Below are 22,372 nucleotides of genomic sequence, written 5' to 3' on the forward strand. Positions count from 1 at the left end.
GAATGGAAATGCTAGTCTACGCTTGCAGAAAGGAAATGCTAATTTATGAAAGCAGGAAATGATAATCTATGAAAGCAGGAAATGCTAATCTATGAAAGCAGGAAATGCTAATCTATGAAAGCAGGAAATGACTATGCTACTTTTGCAGAATGGAAATGAAGTAAACTACTGGCAGAAGGTAAGAGTAAGAAAGTAGAAGAAAAGCAACAATTACTAATACTCTGACGCTTCCCCGGCAACGGCGCCAAAAAGGTGGTGAGCTCCAGTATTGTAGCAATAATGCTACAAATCCTGGGGCTTCCTGTCTCTTAATTTTATCAACCCGGTAGTTCGTACAAACTTGGAAGCGACGGTGCTATATGCACAAGTACTAGCTCTTGTCGCAGCTGTCACTTGGTCAGCTGGCACAAGTCCGCTAGGGCTCAAGCCAACTTCTATAGGCTCACAGAAGAAGCTTTATCAATGATGGACGAAAGCTAGCTCAAAGAAGACTAATCTACTTGGCAAAAATGAACTGAAAGCAAATCAAAACATGGAAACCCTAGGAAACCCTAATTTAACTAGTCTAACCTCTATGATGCGAAGAATGTGAAGGAAACTTCTACCAATGATGCCATTACTTCTAATAAGTGAAAATGCATGAATCTAATCTACTTGCATCTTAAAAGACATGTTTTTGTATTTTTTCTTTAAGTGGATGGAGTTATTGTGATTTTGTGCTTATTAGGGTTTGGTTGTGCAGATGTGATGTGGAAGGAAGGAAAGGTCGGGAAAGGTTGGGGAGGCTAGGAGAGGTTCCCAGAGATCCTTAGCATCAGTCCACAGAGGTTCCTCACGTTCAGAGGCTCAGCAATCGAGTGAGTGGCCTCCTATAGGATGTTTGCAGGGGATTCTACAGGAAACACAGGGTTTCTACAGGATGACCTACCGTGGGTGTTTGAAGTGATGGTGGAGTGATGGAATGGTAGGGGGAGATGTGTAAGGTAGGAATAAGGCTGGTGATGGCTAAGGAGTGGAGAAGTAGGATGGAGAACAAGTGTATGACGTGGGTTGATGGATGGAAGGTTATAACAACGAAATGTCCAACGAATGAAGTTACGTGAGGAGTGGAGGAGTTTGGGAGATAAAAGAGCGGAGCAGAGGTTAAGGGTGTGGTTGTATGCGTGATCAAGACGAAGAAGAAGGTAATAGAACGATGAAAAGCAGTGTAAATGAAACAAATGGCTTATGACTGTCACCAAGATGAAAATTCATTAACCTAAGCTACCTGAACTCAATGAACAACAATATAAAGCATGTAGAGGAATGTGCATGAAGCGGTGATGAAGGTGTATGGTGCAAGAGTGAAGTGCATGGAAAGATCTATCATAAACGAGACTATGTTGCAGCATGTATAAAGTGAAGAACTGTGTATTTTTGTGGCTGGTATAGGCTGCACTCCAATCTCCAAACCGAGATGGAAGTGGAGACTTTCTCAACCTTTTTTTCTGGAGCTCCAAGAGATTATATCTATCCTCCTATCAAACTTAAACAACTGAAAGCAAATCACCATAAACTAGTCCTATCTATGCTCATGAAAAACGACTAAATTACCAAACTGTGAATTCGAATTGCATGTGAAAATAAACAAACTCAAAGTGCTGGAACGAAATGCAAACACATTACAACACTGAGGAGATCTATTGCTCTCAGGTTGGGCCCTAACCTGAGAGCTATATCTCCTTGAGAAAACTCAGAACTAGATCAAAATCTGCCTTCTTTATTCATAAATCTGATGTCATGCCAAATTGGCTTACAAAAAGGAACAAAGCCCGAGCTGTGCTCAAAAATTACAATAGTAATGCGAAAGTTTCAACAACCTATCAAAGGCTACGGCCTCCATACTTATGCAAAAACGGTCATCCAACAGGTGTCCTTGATTTTAGGAGCTCGACTGTCCAACTGAAGTTTAAACTGTTGATCCTGTAGGACAATCATAATTGCTGTTCCTGTAGAACAGTTATAACTGCTATTCCTATAGAACAACTGGTTGCTTCTAAGCTCGGTGGGGAGATGGATTGGAGCTCGGAGCTAAGGTGGGAATCACGAGGAGGGTCCCAAGACTGTGGACATCCTCTCCTAAAAACCAGCAGTGCCACCTCATTGTCTCCTTGTCTCCTTTTTCGTTGTCTTTTTCTCCCTTTTAATGCCAAAAACCTGAAATCATAATGCATTAGTCACATAGATAAAGTGTCTACCCTTCTTCCTACAAACAACACGAATAAACTAAGAAATGCATGCATAAGTAGTAAAAAGTGAATGGTTTGAGCAAACAAGTAGGCCAAATGAGCCCAAATTATACCAAAAATTGGGGCTCATCAGAGTATATGAAACAACTCATAAATAACAAATTGTTGAGAAGAATGGACTAATTTGTATTAAAAGGTAACAAAATGAACCATTACAACCTGAGCCTTGGTGTTGTGCAAGCTCCTCCCAGGGTCCACAAGAGTTCTCCCTTACTCTGATCAGCTCACCCACCTCCCAATGGAAACAGGTAAAGATGGTAATCTCTCCTCACAAGCTTCTACAAGGAAGTCCTAATTCCAGCAGCATCTACCCTTAAGAATGTTCAGCTTTCAACCTCCCCTCCCTTTGGCCCAATGCCTGTATTTATAGTGCTCTAAAGGAAGTTACTCAGGTCCACTATCAATGGGATAAGCCCCTCTTTGGATGGGATAGCTCCCCTCTTGATGGGACAAGTTCCTCTTAGGTAGGGACACATGAACCATCTGGAGGCGCTTCATACACGTCAAACAAGCTTCTAAAAGACTCTAGAAATGACCACAAGTAACTTTTTTGGAGTGAAACTTGTGCCTTTTGACCTTTACAGGAGTATGCACCCACCCCTTTACATACAGAGCGTACAAGTACGCAGGTACTGTGAACTTGGAGTACGTACACGCAGGTAAGGCTAAGAGAAATTGCGTACCCAGAGATATATAGATTTTTAATGAATTTCTCTCTTTCTTGGAGTTTGACATGGAGAGCAGAGGCATGAGACTTGCGAAGGAGGATAGTATGACAGTGGATGGAGCCATACTAACTGCAAATAGTCATGGTGACATTTTTTAGTGTAACAAGGTGTATACCTTGGTATGGTGATCTTGGTGACAGATGGTTGTCGGGATGAGATATTGTCGAGGATGATAATGAATTCTAGTGGGGGAGGATGTTAGGACCTGCGGTCCGTGCGATGGGCAGGGCGACTCCACCGTGCGAAGGACGTGCGAAATATGAAACGAAACAAATCTTGGACGAGTTTATAAGGCGTTGGGCAAGCGATGAGTGGGTGGTCCCATGAGTTGGGCGGGCCGACCTACGTCATGGGTGAGAGTTTGCATTATGAACGAGTCGGCTGGGCGTTTGGTGTTGGTCGGCCAGGTGACAGAACCTGCCACACGCTCGTATATATTGGAGGGCGTTTGGAGGCAAACGACCATCATTCGATCAACACGAGTTCGAACAAGGAGTTTTACAGTGCATGGATGAGCCCGCACGATAGGCGGGCTTGGGTGTAAAACTCGTTCAAGAAAGTCGTTCGAGAAAGTCGTTCGAGAAGTCATTCGAGAAAGTGGTTCAAGAAGTCGTTCGAGAAAGTCGTTTGAGAAAGTCGTTCGAGAAGTCATTCGAGAAAGTCGTTCAAGAAAGTCGTTCGAGAAATCGTTCAAGAAAGTCGTCCAGGAAAGTTTTTCAGGAAACTCGGGCAAGGTCGTTCGGGTGAACTGGGTGAGGTCGTCGCGCAACCTGGGTGAGGTCGTTCGGGCGACTCGGGTGAGGTCATTTGGGCGAGCCGGGTGAAGTTGTGTGGCGACTTGGGTGAACGAGTTCAGGTGGACGAGTTGGGTGACCGGGTGGAGGGGCATCCGAGCGAGGATGCGCCGTGCACGCCGAAACGAAGAATCGTGCGGACGGGCGACCGGGTGAGGGTGCGCCGTGCACGACGAAACGGTGGAAACAGTGAAGTGTTGAGATTGTGAACGGAGGTGTGACTCGTGTAGAGGCGCCCGTGTGTGGCAACTTGGTTATGATGAGGCGCACCGAAGTTGGGCAAAGAACATGATCGTGCGACGAGGTAAACGAAGGGTTGGTGAGTCGTGCGATGATCGTGCGGAGGTGCCGACGAGGTGGGCAACCAAGTTTGCCGAAGTTTGAAAATTGGCTAAGTGTAAATTTGGGGTTTCCTAAGATTTAGCTTGTACTTGTAAAAGAAGATTATATATATTGACTCGGGCATACTCATATTGCAAGGAGTTGCCCCTCCCTTTATACTTTTGTGCATTTCTCTTGTATAATGTTGTTTATGTGAATGTTATGGGCTTTCACTTGTATAAAGGATAAAAATAATACTTGGTAACGAAAATAAAACTAAGTATGGAATGTTAGGCATAGTCTACAATCGTAAGTATTGGTGAAAAGAAAATGATTGGTAGTGCCGCACCTCGCTATGAGCGGTTGAAAGACTACCGCAGGTGTAGGGGCGTGACACTCGAGGTGGGGGGTGCATTGTCCTTCGACATGATGGCAAGCTAGGGAAGTGGGCAAGGTGGTGGGACTCGAGGAATGACAAGGTATATCAAACAGAGGGGCATTTCGACATGTAGTCTTAGTGAGATAGTCTGTGGAGAAGAGTGGTGGCTTAGAGCTGGTGGCGAGCGTCGGAATGTGAAGAACCAGGGCCATCATTGTCAAACAACTACGAACTTTGGGTATGTTATTGAACTCCACCTCAAACTTGTAATTATGGTATCTCTGTGGTTAAGTTAGGATTTAAGGGGGTCTCTCTGGGGGATAGGAAATTGTTGGTGGCAATGGAGTAGGTAACTTCCCATCATGGCTTGGTTTTGCTTCTTTTCCCTATGTCAAATGGGTAAAACCCATGCCGGTTGGAGGGGCAATTATCCACAATTAGGTTGGGATGCGTTGCGCTCTGCCATTAAGGGGAGGGGGAAGCTTGTTAGTCGCAGGGTAATGTAGGAAGGGCAGTGGAGTATAGATGAGGGCAGGAGAACATGGGTGGTAGGCGTCCTAGGATGCAGCCATGCCTACAATTCACATAGTAAGCACTGGGTTACCAAAAATTATGGGTGGAGACCTAGCTGGGGGAAACGAGTGGCAAGATCTCTATGATAGAGGCAATGGGGGATAGGAACCTGAGCCATAGCTAGTATATTGCAGATTGCAAGGGGGGGATGAGAGCTTGGCATGGGTATGGGACAGTAAACCTGCATATGGCCACAAGAATTGGAGAGGGGGAAAGGCCGCTTCAAGGGGTTGGGGCCAGGGCCTTCCCCACACGGGGCTACGGGCTCTAACCCACCCTAGAAAGACTATGGCGAGAACGGGTGGTGAAGAGAAACAAGGCAAGACATGGTGTATTGTTTCAATCCTGTGTTTCAAACTAACTTATTGTGGATGTCATCAGTGCTCAGGATATCAAGGTATGACCCGTGCTCCGTGAGGCCATGGATGTGGCAGAAGAGGCTTGACTCCCAAGCAAGATAAGGGGATAAACACGTCGGAGCCATGAAAGGGAAGAAAATCTGTTGAACACCTCATAACAGAGGCATTAGAAGCTTATCGTGAGGGGACAGATGAGCGCACCCAGAAGCTGCTGAAAGAATGGGAAGAAGAAGTGAAATAAGGCAGTGTGTCAGAGGAGGAGATGGACAACTGGAGGACCTTAGTCCCGGATCCAGGAAACACCCACGAAAGAATCACTCAGTTTAAGCAAACTCTATACCTTTATTGGCTTGTGAAGAGCCTATTAAGCAAGGCTATGGAGAAAATCTCAGTTGGGATGGTAGTGACACTACAAGGATTGTTGAATTACAAGAAAGATATGGAGAAAATCTTCTTTCAGGTTCACAAACATGACATTCGGTTGGACATAATAGACCACTATATCCCTTGCGTCATGGAGATGTATGCTATGCCTAGTGAATTTTCCTAGGACCTGTCACCCGTTGAATCTATCTCAGAGGAGAAGAAGGATTAGAATGACACCCATGCATAATTTTGTCTTATGCGGATAGCTTTTAAATTCTATGTTGCAGTTATTAGTTTATTTAGTTATGTAGTGTTTGGTCATGAAGTAGAGACATGTCTAGCTTGGCTAAAAAGACTAAGACAATTTTCTTTTTGGATGGCTTATACGAATGATCGGTGGCCAACAGACTTGGTTTCCCTTTGGGGCAAGTTGAGGCCACTCGGTTTATCTGTGTGGTGTAAACTTGTTTATATTTAATAGAAAATGGAATGGTCCTGCCAAGCTTAACAAATAATAATAATAATAATAATATTGTATTATTATTATAATAATATAATAATATAATAATATAATTATATTATTATAATATATAATAATAATATAATAGTTATTATATTATTATTAATAATAATTATATTATATTATTTTTTTTTCTCAGTAAAAACTAATTATATTAAGAGAATGTATGGTACAATACGAGATTACAAACAAGAGAAGCAAGAACATAGGTAGCCAGAAAGGATTGGCTATCCACCTCGGCTCTTAAGAGAGAAAGAGAAGAGAACAGAGCTGAGCAAGAAGAAACAGGAGGAACAAAGGAGCAAGATCTGAACAGAGGATTCTACCCAACATGTGCAGAATCCACTATTCGGCATTTTTTCCCTTTCATTTTACCAACTTTGACCCACTCAAGAGGACTTTGTTGAGCTGGCATGATTTTCAAACTGAGATGAGCTGACGGAAAGGTCTCCTTGTCTGAGTCCAAGGTGGAGGATTCATGGTTCCTTTTCTATGAGACTGGTAGGACGGACGAATCCACAAGACCTGCCGAGGACGGATCCGGTTCCGACGGTGTTGCCACACCTTCCTTATTCTCTTCCTCTTCATCGGAGCTGAAATCAAAATCGTCCATGGGAGGAGGATCATGAGGCTTCCAGCTTTTGGATTTTTGCTTAGGATTGTCTTTCTTCTTTTGGGCTGGCATCATGGGACAAGAGCTCTGAAGGTGACCTGTATGATGGTAGTTGCGGTAGCGAAAGGTTGTGTTCTCGTAATCCAAAGTTTGAGTCTAATGGAAGTCTCCAATTTTGAGATTGATCTGGTCCGGGAGACATTTGCTCACGTCTATTTCTGCACAGGTCCTGGCAAAAGTATATAAGCCCTTTTTCCCTCTAGAGATGTCTGTGTCTAAAAAGCTACCTAGAGAGTTGCCAATCCCTTGGAATACAGCAAAGTGCCATAGATGCGCTGGGAGGTTTGGAAGTCTGACCCAGATGGGGAGTTTGGTGATGACTGCTGTAGAGGGATCGAATTCTGGGAACCAAGGGGTGAGGAATAAACCAGCTGCACCCCAGAACCATGGGCCACCAGTTAAGGCTTTTTGATAGTCCTCAGCGAAGGCAAACACTACGATGAAGAATCCCTTTGAGCATAACAGAACCTTGCAGTTGTTGGTCCAGTTAGAGTGAATCCATTGATAGAGGTCTGCTGTGCGTGGCCATAGCCCATTAAACCTGCAGATAATGCCATGTTCCGAAAAATGTTGGGTTTGCTCATCCAGCATTGGATGCTTTATTTCTATTGAGGGGGTTTCCTCCACTTTATCCACTAGGAAAGGCTTGGGAGCTTAAGCAGGTGGAGTTGTTCTCTTAGGCAGTTTAGCATGGACAACGTCCTTGTATGAAAACGCCTCAGGTGAGGATGACTGTCCTGCAGCTCCCCCTCTCAAACGAAGGGTAAGAGCAATGGAGGTATTTCTATTAATGCTGTAAAAAGACAGGGGGCAAATATCCTCGAGTTGTTTACCTTCGTGGAGAAGTCACTATGCTGCAGAGGGAATCCCCAGCTTGAGTTCCAGAGCCTGCTTGAGGTCTTGCACTTGATCCGATGCTCTCACCCATTGTAGCAGAGTTTTGCTAGATATAAGCTTGATCAGGATCTGGAATGAGGCAGAGAGACCAGAGTTCTGCTTGCCTCTGCAGATCTGAGACAACAGGCGGCTGGAACTTTGAAGGGCCTTCTTTTCCTGCATTTGCCGCAGGGGATTGAGAGGAGAAGAGGAGGGAGTCCTAGGGTCGCCGAATCTGACATTGCGTTCCACCCAAAAGAGCGTCCAGATGCTCCATCCGGGCTGATCCAGGATGGTTGAAGATTTCTGAAGGTCAAGTACAGAGTATTGGCTGTTCTGGGGGGATAGAGAAGAAGTTAATAGAAGTGAGCGACCTTCCAGGGTAAAGAATTTATTTCCAAGAGCCGCCGCCTGGGGAAAACTGAGGGCATGTTCTGCGAATTCGCTCTTGACCAATGCGTCTATAATCTGATGGGGGAAGTTGTAGCCAGATGCAGCGGCAGAGGGATGAGAGCTGGCGGCCCCAAAGTCCAGAGTGGAGTAGCACAGAGGGCGGGGAGCTTTCGAAAGAACCTTGAAGATAGGCGGAACCGCAGTGAGAGCGTAGACCTGCAATTCTTGACTGAAACACGCTACGCCATCATCGATAGGGCCGAGCCGTGTCCAGACGGCGGCCAAAGGAGAGGAGGCGGCGGCTGAGCATCTAGGGTTCATTTTCATCTCGATAAATTTTTTATTTTCCATGAGGTTAAGAATTGAGACATAATTATATTATATTATTATTATAATAGTATATTATATTTATTATTGTATTAATATAATAATAATATAAATTAGTAATAATGGATAATAATATTATAACATGTGAAAATTTGGACATGATGAAGATGTAGTATTATATAATCATAATAATAATAATAATAATTTTCTATTATTATTATATTGTATTATTATTATAATAATATAATATATTTATTATATTATTATTATTACTCAAGGGATTAATACTAAAACCCCAAAAGATTATGAACCCGAGGGAATAATATTAAACAAAAGGGACTAATATTATAAACCCAAGGTATACAAACCCTAAGATAAATATTAAAAATACTAAAATAAACATGGTTGAATTAATAAAGCCTAAGATTTAATATTTTAAAATCAAGGGAATAATAAACCAAAGGGATTATTAATATTATAAACCCAAGGAACTAACATACCCAACCGTTTAATGGAAACATAATTCACTATAATCTTTCATCTTAATGTCTAGTCTGAACATGATTCATACCTTTATATTAACTATGGAGACTATCAAGCGCAGAGCTTTGCCAGCGACCTAGGGTTTCATCACTCTCAGAGATGGTGTACTGCGAAGCTCTCAGCGCCTCTAATCCTTCAACATTGAACCGCTTAGTATCAAAGACTGATAGCTCGCAGTTTCATTCTAACAGCTTCCCCGATGGGGGAGGACACAGAGCCTCCCCCCATGACGACTCAGACACCAAGGACTCTGAACAATCCTGACAATGCCTCTGCACAACAGACGCAAATAGATCAACCTCACACTGATCCGCTTAATGAACCTCAGGGTACAACAAAGATACCCCTGGATAGGCAGCAAAAGGTCAGGGAAAATGAGGATAAACCCAAAGCGACCTCCACAACCTGCAAACCGGTAGCTGCAGAATGGCCTAAGATTGAACTGCCCAGTCAGAGAATCAATACCCAAATCTAATACATGAAATACCATGCACTCATTGGGAAATTTATAGGGTTCTGGCCCATGGAGAAAGCCCTACAGGGTTGGATAGCAGCCAAATGGAAACCAAAAGGGCACATCAATCTGAAGCTTGGACCGAAAGGTTTCTTCACTACCATCTTCAACTGTATAGAAGATCGGAACAGGGTCTTAGATAACGGTCCTTATTTCTTCAATGCAGTAGGACTCTATTTAAGGGATTGGGTTGAGAGATTCAACCCGGACAAAGAAGATCTTAGCTCAGCACCTGTTTGGATCCGGTTATATTCTCTACCGCTGGAATACTGGGATGAGGAAACTTTCAAAGACATAGGAAATGGGCTGGGAGAATTCATTAAAGTTGTACAAGAAATGAAACATATAAGATATACTTCATATTCCACATCTGTGTCTACATGCACCTAAACAAAGCACCACCAGAATCAGTAAGTATTTATCATGATGATTTAGAATGGATTCAAACTCTATATTATAAGCATGTTCCTTTCAGATGCCGCAAGTGCCATGAACATGGACATCTATTCTGTGACTATCCGCTCAATGTCAAGCGCTCCCCCAAAACCGCCTCTGGGCATATAGATCAAGAAGGTTTTACTAAAGTAAACCCTGGGAAAAGAACCCATAAAAAACCCGCCTCTTAGCCTAATCATGCCCCCGCTAGCAACTCAATCCCCTCAACGAGTAATAGCTTCGATATCTTAGCCTACTCTGATCCTTCCACCCCGGATCCCCCCTTCCCATCCTTTGCCCCCGATATCCCTATTCCACCCTCTGAGAACCCCTTGCAGGACATGTCTCTGTCCCAACACCTAGAGCAACCCCAATCTTCCCTCCCCTCAGCCCCCAACAAAGTTTCGATCTGCAAACCTAATAGCATGAAAATTGACAACCAGCTGCTCATCCCCAATCTGTCTATGAACATCCCTTCCGATAGTGGTGATCTCAAGCAAATGGATGAAGAACTGGAAAGCATAGATCTAGGAGACTCGGACATTTTCAGCCTTGAACAGGCATGCAAGCAAAAACAATATGATAAGATTCTAGCAAGACAGCTAGAAAGTCTAAAAGTCATACTATCAAGAGCATATCAACAAATATCCCTCGGAATCCAACCTGGAAGTCACTGGGATGGGAAGAACTTATTCAAGGATACTAAGAAAAGAGGGAGAAAGATAGATTTACAGCAAACCATCCTCATTAGGGAAATGTTGGTGGAATCTGGTAGATATTCAAAACTCACCAAGTACTACAGGCCTCTCCCCAACTCTGAACCATGAAGCTCATCTCACGAAATGTAAGAGGGTTGAATGGCCCAGAGAAATACATAATGATAAAAAATCTGTCTCAGAAGGAGAAACCCCACATCTTCTTCATGCAACTAAATGCTATAGTACTCTTTTCAATTCCATTCTCTCAAAAGCTTGGAGCAGCTGCCACACTTCGGCGGTGGATGCCATAGGGGCCTCGGGTGGTTTAGCAATCGCTTGGAATGCTCAAGCCATTGAACTCACAGATATTCATGCTAATCACCACTTCATACAAGCTAAATTCCATATCATAGGAACCAATGTGCATGGTCATCTCACCAATGTATACTTCCTGCAAACTGCTGAAAACAAAATCTCTATCTTGGACACGCTATCTCTACTCAACACCAACGGATCCCTTCCACTCTGGATCGTGGGAGGCGATTTCAACATGATCACCAAATTAGAAGAAAAAACAGGAGGAAGAATCAGACTGGAAACTGAAAGTGAGCACTTCAAACAGTTTATACAGAGCAACTAGTTAATCGACTTCCCCAGCAACAACGGAATATTTACATGGAACAACAAAAGGTCAGGTACTCATCAGATCACCTCTCCGCTTGATAGATTTTTGATAACTGATAATGCCATTCATCTTGGAGGAGACCTCTCTACCTCCATCTTACCATATGTAGGATCAGACCATTAGCCAATCTCGCTTCAATGGCAAAGGCCGGGGGCCTCCTCCAAATGACCTTTCCACTTTGAATCTTTCTGGCTGACCCATCCTCAGTTTAAAGATCTAGTACAACAAACTTGGAAAAGCTTGACCCCCCCTGCTGGATCCAAAATGTTCCAATTTCAACAAAAGTTGCAACTCCTAAAAATGCAAATCAAACAATGGAACAAGGAAACCTTCGGAAACATTTTCCAAGCTCAACAAGATTTATCCCAGGAGATGGAGAAGCTCCAGCAAACTATCATCAATGAAGGCATAATTGACGCCAACAATGAACAGGAAAAGCATATACAGACTCAGATCAATGAAAGGGAGAGACAGGAGGAAATATTATGGAAACAAAAATCTCGAATAAAATGGCTAAAGGAAGGGGAAAGGAACACGAATGTTAGGCCCCTATACTACTAGTGTAACCCCTTATTGTTATTAGTATAACCCACTTATTATATTGATGTACCCATGTAGTGCCCATATTGTCACTATTATGCCACATAGAAGCCCACCATTGTTACTATTGTGCCCTACAATATTATTTTTATGTAGGCTTTGATTGTATTGCGACCACTTAGACTCCTATATATAGAAAGGAGGTATTTTCATTTGTATCATCCAAGAATTGTTCATTTATGTAATTTAAATGAGGTTGCCCCCTCGAAGAGGCTGAATTCTAAGGGGTTGATCTATCTTTTCTATCTTTTCTTGAGCTGGTTTCATAACATTTGGTATCAGAGCTTTGGATTCTAGGGTTTCGCTGCTCCAAACAGGTCATCGTGGAATTTTCGCTATAACTTTTTTTCTGTGACGTTTCAGAAGTCGCAAAAAAAAACCCATTTGAGAAGAATTGGCGCTGAACCTTGCGTCCAAATTTCAGATATTTTCGCGGATATTTTCGGAGATATGATCTGCGGAATTTGGTCTTTTTGCAGACTCCTGAATTACACTCAAAACAGGTGACCTGGGGAAACTCGTCATAACTTTCTTTCTGAGCATCGGATTGAAATTTCGTAAGAAGGTAAAGAAAGAGGACGGACTGCAGTTTCTGTTTATATATTTTTGAAAGTCAAAGGTTGAAACAGTGACACGTGGCACTTCATACAAATTCGCTCTACTGAACTAGTCTATAATCAGGTCACTGCGGGAGATTGTGAATAACTTTTTCTTGGAGAATCTAATTTGGATCAGACTTGTGGCATTGGAAAGAGGATATAGAGGGCTACTACAGGTCACAAGTTCAGAACTTAAAGATCTGAAAGTACAAAGTTATAGTCGTTTCAAGGTAGAGATCCTAAAATCAAGAAAAAGCAAGATGAGGAAGTTTGATGGCAAGGATCTGGTAAATTGGATACTTCAGATGGAGCAATATTTTGATATACATGGTGTAAAACTGTTACAAAAGGTATGTATTGCATCTTGATATTTAGAACCAGATCAATTTTTATGGTACAAAGGGCTTTGTTCTCGTAAAAAACTTGTTACGTGGTCATTTTTCACGGAGGAAATGATAGCACATTATGAGGATATAAAGAGCAACACCTTCTTTAGAGCAACACCACAACAATTGGAAAGAGTAAAAGGGCTTTGTGACATAATGGAAAGGAAAATTATGGAAACCAGGAAGCATACCCCTCACAACTATAAAGATGGAAGTGTTGTTTCTCCCAACCTTCCACAACCTACAAGGGTTACACCACAACAATTGGAAGAAAAACGAGAAAAAGGGCTTTGTTACAATTGTGATAGAAAATGCACTAAAGGTCATAGGTGTGCTGAGAAGAAATTATTTTACATAGAATATGAAGAGGAGGAAGAAAAGGATCAAGAAACATCAAAATAAGAGGATATACGTTAGGACACCACCCCAGAGAAAGAAGAAATGAATCAGACCATATCTTGTAAAGCATTGGCAAGAATTACCACTCCTCAAACTCTCAAGATAGAAGGACATATCAAGAAGAAAAAGGTGCAAGAAGTGAAATATCACATCGAGAAAGAAGAAATGAATCCAACCATATCTTGTAATTCAATGGATGAAATTACCACTCCTCAAACTATCAAGATAGAAGGACACATCAAGAAGAAAAATGTTCAAGAAGTGAAAGATCACATCGAGCATCAAGAAATGAATCCGACCATATCTTGTAAAGGACTGGAAGAAATTACCACTCCTCAAAAGATAGAAGGACATATCAAGAAGAAAAAGGTTCAAGTAGAGAAAGATCATATGGAGCATCAACAGCAAGTTCTCCAACTTTTAAAGGATAACGCCACTTCGGTGCAAAATCAAATGAAACAACAGGTAGATCAACATCGTAGTGAAAAATGTTTTGATGTGAGTGATTGGGTATTTTTACTGCTACATCTCAAGCAAGCTATTTATGAGAAGGAAATGTTGGCAATACTACATGCACTTAAAAAATGGCGACCTTACCGGATGGGAAGATGCTTCAAGGATGAGGATGTGGAAGCATTGTTTTGTGCTATTTATATTATCCAACCAAATTGGATAAACGAAGCAACGGATGAATGGAAGAAGAATGAAGAAGTATGGCCACTTATTCAAAAGTTGCAAAAGATCCCAGTTCAAGCAATATTGCCAGAAATTGAAGAGGAAGGAAAAATCATATTGGAACCTGGAGCAGTCACAGAAACAAGAACCCGACAGCTACGAAATCAATCAATTTCAGATTATCTCATCAAGTGGAAGAACTTACCCGCTGAATATTCCACATGGGAGGACAAGAATTTTATATAGAAGCATCAAGAACTACTCAAGCGTTGAGGACAACGCTTTTTGAAGGAGAGGGGCATGTTAGGCCCCTATACTACTAGTGTAACCCCTTATTGTTATTAGTATAACCCACTTATTATATTGATGTACCCATGTAGTGCCCATATTGTTACTATTATGCCACATAGAAGCCCACCATTGTTACTATTGTGCCCTACAATATTATTTTTATGTAGGCTTTGATTGTATTGGGACCACTTAGACTCCTATATATAGAAAGGAGGTATTTTCATTTGTATCATCCAAGAATTGTTCATTTATGTAATGTAAAGGAGGTTGCCCCCTCGAAGAGGCTGAATTCTAAGGCGTTGATCTATCTTTTCTATCTTTTCTTGAGCTGGTTTCATAACAACGAAATTCTTCCATTGCTCTACAATCCAAAGAAGAATGCAAAACAACATCACCCACATTCTCAATCAATAGGGAGAAAGACTGGAAAACCATGGGGACATAGAAACAGAACTAATCAGGCACTTCAAATCAGTACACCAAGAACCCTCCATCAACAGGAAGCCTACGATTCACAAGATTCCCTCGCACATCCCTAACCTGATCAAAAATGAACACAATCATTTGCTTCTCCGCCCATTTACTCTCTAAGAGGTGGACTCTGCTATGAAACAGCTATAGGAAGGAAAAGCCCCAGGTTTAGATGGCTTCACCTCCACTTTTTTCCACCAATTCTAGGAAAATATCCAAGAGGAAGTCTGGCAAGTGGTCAAAGAGTCTAGAATGCTTCATTGGATGCTCCCCTCCCTGAATGCCACTTTTATCACCCTCATTCCTAAGGAGAAGCACTCAAACTCACCCGATAAATTCAGGTCGATCGCCCTATGCAATGTCATCTACAAAATTATCTCCAAAGTAATAGCCTCTCGCCTGAAGCCGCTGCTTCCCCTGCTCATCTTGCCAGAACAATCGGGCTACGTGGAAGGAAGGAAAATCATAGATGGGATCATACTCACCCACGAGATCATTCACTCTCTAAAGCATCATAAAAAATGAGGTATGCCAAAGCCTTTGATAAGCTGAGTTGGACTTACATTCAGTCTATGTTAATAGCATTTGGATTCTCACCTGTATGGGTTAGATGGATCATGAGCTTAATCTCCTCAGCTTTCTTCTCTATCCTGGTTAATGGTATTCCCTCCTCCCCCCTTTCAACCTTCCAGAGGCATATGCCAAGGGGATCCCCTCTCCCCTTTTCTCTTTGTTCTTATGGCTGAAGGATTGGGCAGATCCATTAAGCATGCGCTATAAGAAAACCAGTTTAAAGGCATATCCCTGCACAACTCCCCGGCTATAACCCATCAACAATTTGTGGACGATAATATGTTATTTGGACACCCCTCGGTCCAGGAAGCCAGAAAATACAAAGCCCTCCTTGATGATTTCTCCGCTGCTTCTGGAGCAAGTATTAATACTGCTAAATCCCAGATTTTCTTTTTCTACACTCCCACAGAAACTCAATCCTCCATAATCTGCATTTTGGGCTTTTCGCCTGCCGTTCTCCCCTCCAAGTACCTTGGTGCCCCCCTTACTGATTCAGCCCTCAAACATTCTTCTTGGCAACTCCTGCTCGACAAGCTAGAATCCCGTCTCACTTCTTGGACTTTCAGAGCCCTAAATATGGTTAGCAGGCTCATCCTCATTAAATCCATTATGCAATCTATGCCTCTATATTTGTTTTCTATCTTAGCAGTGCCTAAAAGGGTCCTCAAAAAAATCAAAAATCTCCAAAGGAATTTTTTATGGGGTTCTACGGGGCAGAATCGCAAATGGGCTTTAGTCAAGTGGAACACTGCTTGCCTCCCAAAAAACTTTGGTGGAATCAGTCTTCGGGACCCTCAGCATAGCAACGCAGTCATGGGCGCTCGAATCTGGTGGAAGTGGCTTACATCCCCAAACACACCTTGGGCAATCCTCTGGAGAGAAAAGTACACCGATAATAGATCGAATGATGACCTAATCAGGCTAACAAGCACGGAGAAGGGTTCTCTAATCTGGGACTCAGCTAGATTGCACAGAAACTTGATTCACAAGCACAGTTTTTGGGAGATAAGAAATGGCAATCATGCGCGCTTCTGGATAGACTCCTGGCAGCAACGACCCAATCTCCACAGCTTAATCTCCCCACCTCTAATAGAGGACGAGGAAGCACACAAATGGGAAACGGTCAGCCAGTACTGGCTTCCCACCCTAGATCAGGGGTACAGACAATGGTGCAAAGCAGAAGATATTATAAGGAATGGCACAGAAATAATGCACAGGGAGCTGAACACAGAATTAACCAATAGGCGGATCAGATATTCTGAAGAAAAGGACATTCTTCGCTGGGGATACAAACCTCATGGCACCTTTACCACCCAAGAGGCATACAATCTAATAATCAACTCTCCAGCTAATAAGGACCCTCTTTGGGATAAAGTGTGGCATCCCAAAATTTGGCCTAAAATTTCAACCTTTCTCTGGCTACTTTGCCACAAAAGAATTCTCACCTGGGACAACCTTAGAAAAAGAAACTTTGACGGCCCATCAAGATGTCCCAATTGTGAGTAGCAGGAGGAAACTATACTGCACCTCTTGCATTCTTGCACACTAGCTAGCAAACTGTGGGAGAAAACTATTTTTAGATGTCAAAAAGATGGGAGAGATAGAGAAGACATCACCAACACCATTCGACACTGGCCCAAAAACCTATACAAAAGTCCCCTGCTCAATGCTCTTTGGAAAATACTTCCAGGACACATCATGTGGACAATTTGGAAGGAAAGGAATCGGCGTATATTCAGGAATCAAACCACTCCCATAGAAATAATTTGGAACACTCTGTGTATCAACCTGCAGGAAACCCTGGCACTACAGTCTTGGAGCAAGGAGGACTTTCCCACTGAACCATAAGAATGAAATATCTGGATGAATTGGAATCTCAAGCCCATCCAAACTCAGGACCTACCTACCAAGTCCATCTCCGCCCAGCAACCTCCCAGCAAGTGGTACCCTCCACCCTTTGGGCTTACACAACTCAACTTTGATGGCGCTTCCAAAGGCAATCCAGGTCAGGCAGGGTTCGGAGGAATCTTTAGGGATCATTCAGGAAATCCTCTATTATTATATCTGGGCAATATAGGATGGGACACCAACAACTCAGCGGAATTGGAGGGATTATGGTAAGGACTTATCCTCGCACAACAACACAGATTTTTCCCCCTAATCATTGAGGGAGATTCCCAAATACTCATCAACATGGCTCAACAAATCATTCAGGGAACCCCTGCTGACAAACTTTCTTGCAGCTGGCATCTTGCAGCTCGTCTGCAAAACATTGAGCAAATGCTAGTAAGAAATAAAGCCATCACATTCAAACACATTAAGAGGAATGGCAACAAAGTGGCCGACCACTTAGCCAACCTTGGTGTAATGGATGATAGACCCATCCACAAAGGTCTGGTAGAAATCATAAAAGATGCTTCACACCAACAGGAGTTCACCAAGCTGGTGCAAATGGATGCAACATCCCTGGATGCGGGTGGTAGATAATCATTTATGGTGTATGAGCAGGTGGGAAAACAGGCGGCCCATCCGTATAGCCACTTGTGCCTCCGCATGTGTGTTCTCAAGGAAAATTATGGCTCTCAAGCTGGCAACATTAACTACCTGGGAATTTCAAGACATTCCCTGCAACTCCCAAAATATGGCACAGGAGACTCCTCTTTGCTTCATTCAGCCCCTTAATTGTTCCTGTCCTCCTTTTGTCTCTGAACCGAGCCTCTGCACATCTACTAGAAGACGTTGCAGATTATTATGCTGCGTAGACCTTGGCAATGGTATCCATCACTCCCAGTCCCTTCTTTGCCATCTACAGTCTAAGATCCTAACTCCTTCCTCTGCTTCGTCTGTAAATTCAGTGGATCCCCGACTTTTCCCTCCCGTGGAGCTTGGTTTGATTTTTGCTCAGTCCTCCTACCACTCTCAGCAACCTCACTCCATCAGACCCATGAGATATCATCACAGAATGAGTAGCAGGCACAGAGGCAATTGTGGTGGTGCTCTGCGTTCCGGATATCGTCCCCCTCTGCCTCTTCTTCCCCTTCAGTTTCCTAGTCCCTTTCCCTCTCCAATCCCCGCTCCCAAGGCAGGTCTCCGAACACGAGAAGCGGATGTGGAGGAATGAGCTCCAGTGGGGCTCATCACTCTGGAAGCATCCCTCTGCACGCAACAACCAACGCCACCTCCCAGCAAGCACACTTCTAGTTTCAAAGCTCCCTGAACAAGTTGTGCATTATGATCACCATCACCGTGGACTTCAGGGAAATCCCTACCTCCAATTCAGAACCTTCGCTCAGTAGGGATTTCAGCCAAGACCCTCCTTTCAATTTCGATCAAGGGGATCCAAGCTCCAGATATCAGCCAACAAATAAGGATATCCCCTCAAGTAGCAATTCGCGAACGCTAGAAAGCGAAACCCACTGTAAGGATAAGGGCATCCAATTTAAGGACAATGCAGGTGGCGGTCATGCAGAGTACAAGGGTTTTGACATCTACGGGTGGTGTCCGATAGTGGAGGAGGAACCTACAGAGGAAACTAAGAAACAGCTTGCCAGGTCACGTGGCGAGCCTTAATCTGGTTCTGTTCAGCTTTGGCACTTGTCTTTTTGTTTCATGCATCCTGTCCAATCTTTTACTGTCTTATTTTCCTTCTCGGGCGTCAAAATTTTGGAATTTTTCTCCCACTGGTCAACTTATAATGGACAAGTCTAAGTCAAGTTTTGATTTTCCCAATCTTTACTCTTATTTTTTGTATTTTGGAACTATAGCCCCTGCATGGGCAGCTGAAACTTTCTTAATTTTTGTCTTGGAATGGTTTCCCCTTCTGGGGTAGTCTCGATTTCAACGATTGGAAGATTAGAATGGTCATTCCACTAACCCAGTACTTTGTAACATTGCAACGTTGGACCATTGCTGACCATGCTTGTCACAATGTGATATTGGACCATGAGACAATCTGTGACACAATGTGGCCATGGTTAGTAACCATGGTTGACCATGATAATAAACTGAGGGAATTTTTTTTTAACCCAAGGATTAATATTATAAACCCTATGAATAATATTATACACTAGAAATATGAACCCTTCGATTAATAAACCCAATGGATTGATATTATAAACCCAAGGGATTATAATAAACCCAAGGGGTTAATGCTAAAACACCAAGGGATTGCAAACCCAAGAGAATAATATTAAACCCAAGGAATTAATATTATAAACCCAAAGTATATAAACCCTAAGGTAAATATTATGAATTCTAAAATAAACGCAGTTGACCATGGTTGATTTTCTTGTTGAGACAATTTTTGTCGCAATGCGATGTTGGGTCATGGTCGACCATGGTTGATTTTCATATTGAGACAATATTTGTCATAATGTGACATTAGACAATGGTTTTGACCATGGCTCACCATGGTTGACAATGCTTGACCATGGTTCACTTTCATAGTGAGACAATATTTGTCGCAATGCAATATTGAACCATAGTTGAGCATGACTGATTTTCATATCGATACAATCTTTGTCACAATGCAACGTTGGATCATGACTGATTTTCATATTGAAAAAATATCTATCACAATGTCCCATTAAACCATGGTTAGTCATGGTTATAAACCCAAGAGATTAATATTGAACCTAAGGATTAATATTTTTTTTCTAAGTAATATTGTTCTATTAATATGATACAAAAGAGATGTTACAGAAAACCTTGACCTCAAAATTTTTGAGCATCAATCATCACCAAAAATGAAACTATATGTTTTTGACTACCCCAACATAGGGGAAACCAGTCCATGAAGCTAGAAAGAACCCACACATGGGTAAATAGTGTTTATCCAGGAAAAAGACTATTCAAACTAAGACATATCCACCTGGCAAAAAGGGAATATCTGGTAGCCACACATTAAGACTAGAGATTCTCCAGGCCTGGTTCCTCTTCAATCCGACATGGGAATTGGTACCAATCATCATCTTCATTAGGCACACCACTACCCTGAGCTGGAGGAGCCTCCTCAGCGCCACCTATGCCTATTTTCATTTTAGATGTGTCATTCTGTCTACTTCCCGATGCCCTTGTGTCACCATGTTTGCTATCTGTAGCTGGTTGACTGCTAGCTACAGCTTTGCCATGCAGGGCTGCTTTGCCTTCGTCATGCTGCTGATTACCAGGAATGCTAATACCATGGTTGCTTGGAGCCGCTCTGCTCTGCTTGTCCTTGTGCCCAGGCAGAGGAGCTTGCGGTTCAATCTCTTCCGAGAAAGAAATGGTCACAGTAGCAGTGATTACAGGCCGATTTAAGGAGCTGCGGAAATAGAACTGAGTGATATGGGGAGCTGGATACAGTGGAAGGGGGAAATCCGCTGAGTGAATAGCAATGTTCCTTCCTTCAGTGCTTTGGAGCTTGGCACGACCCCTTCCACTTCTGGTTTTTGGGTAGCGGCGATAGGGAGAGCTGAGAGGATTGGGATTATCAGTGGAGGAGTCAGGGGAAACAGTGGCAGAGCTAGTCGAAGCCAGTGTGCGGATGATGCCTCCGTGAGTTCCACCACGCCTGCTTCGCAGACGATGCCTGATGTGTGCCATAGTAGGATTAAGAGTTTGGTTTACAGCAAAGGGATTGATGGAGTTTCGATGCAAAGAATGAACAGGGGAGGTCTGGGCCTAGTCTAAGATGCAAAGGCTGGAGTGAGAGTAATGAAATCCATTGCCGAGATCAAAGAAAGGAAGCAACCAGCATCTGCTACTTGTCATAGTGCGAGTGCAGGGTTCTGCTGCCTGCGGAGGGCACACGCAATGGAGCAAGGGAGGAATTGCATACCGCTCTGTAGGTGCCATGTCTATGAGGGTGGTGGATGTGTCTCGGCCTTCAGAGTCATCTAATGTCCTCTTCAAGGTCATATGAATTAGCTTAAAGTTGGCATTGGGGATGACGCTAGCGGCCATATGGCCATCCTATCCATCGGCCGACCATCTAATCATATTAATTACCAGAGTAGTCACCCGCATCTAGGTAACCTAAGGATTAATATTATAAACCCTATAAATAATATTATACCCTCAGAATATGAACCCTTATATTAATAAACCCAAGGGATTAATACTAAAAATCCAAGGGAATAATATTAAACCCAAGGGATTAATATTATAAACCCAATGTATATAATCCTTAAAATAAACATGGTTTACCATGGTTTATGATTGTTGATTTTCATATTGAGACAAGATTTGTCACAATGTGACGTTGGACCATGGTTGAACATGGTTGGCCATCATTATAAACCCAAGGGATTTATATGAAACCCAAGAATCAATATTATAAACCCTACCAATAATATTATACCCTACGAATATGAACCCTTAGATTAATAAACCCAAGGGATTAATATTAAACTCAAGAATGTGATGTTGGACCATGGCTTATTTTCATATTGAGAAAATTCTTTGTCACAATGTGACTTTGGACAATGGTTGACTATTATTATAAACCCAAGGGATTTATATTGAACCCACAGATTAATATTATAAACCCCATAAATAATTATACCTTAAGAATATGAACCCTTACATTAATAAATGCAAGGTATTGATATTATATATCGAATGGATTAATACTAAAAACCCAAGAGATTATAAAACCCATAGATCGATATTAATGAATGCTTAGATTAATAAACACAAGGGATCGATATTATAAATCCAGACTAGGGAACAATACAACTAAGGGATTAATACTAAAAACCCAAGGGATTATAAGCCCAAGGGAACAATATTAAAACCTACCATTACTCGCTCTTTGCGCGACACTCAATCAATCGACCTAGTAATATAGTACTGCTTCTTCTCGTCGGTCCTTAGCTTGGTAGATGTAGATGGAGGCAGGCAAGTTCATCAATATATAGAGTTGTA

The sequence above is a fragment of the Pinus tabuliformis genome, chromosome 1_1, assembly GCF_031772625.1.
Source record: "Pinus tabuliformis cultivar Carrire ecotype Pingquan chromosome 1_1, CPIR1, whole genome shotgun sequence".
Taxonomy (NCBI): Eukaryota; Viridiplantae; Streptophyta; class Pinopsida; order Pinales; family Pinaceae; genus Pinus; species Pinus tabuliformis.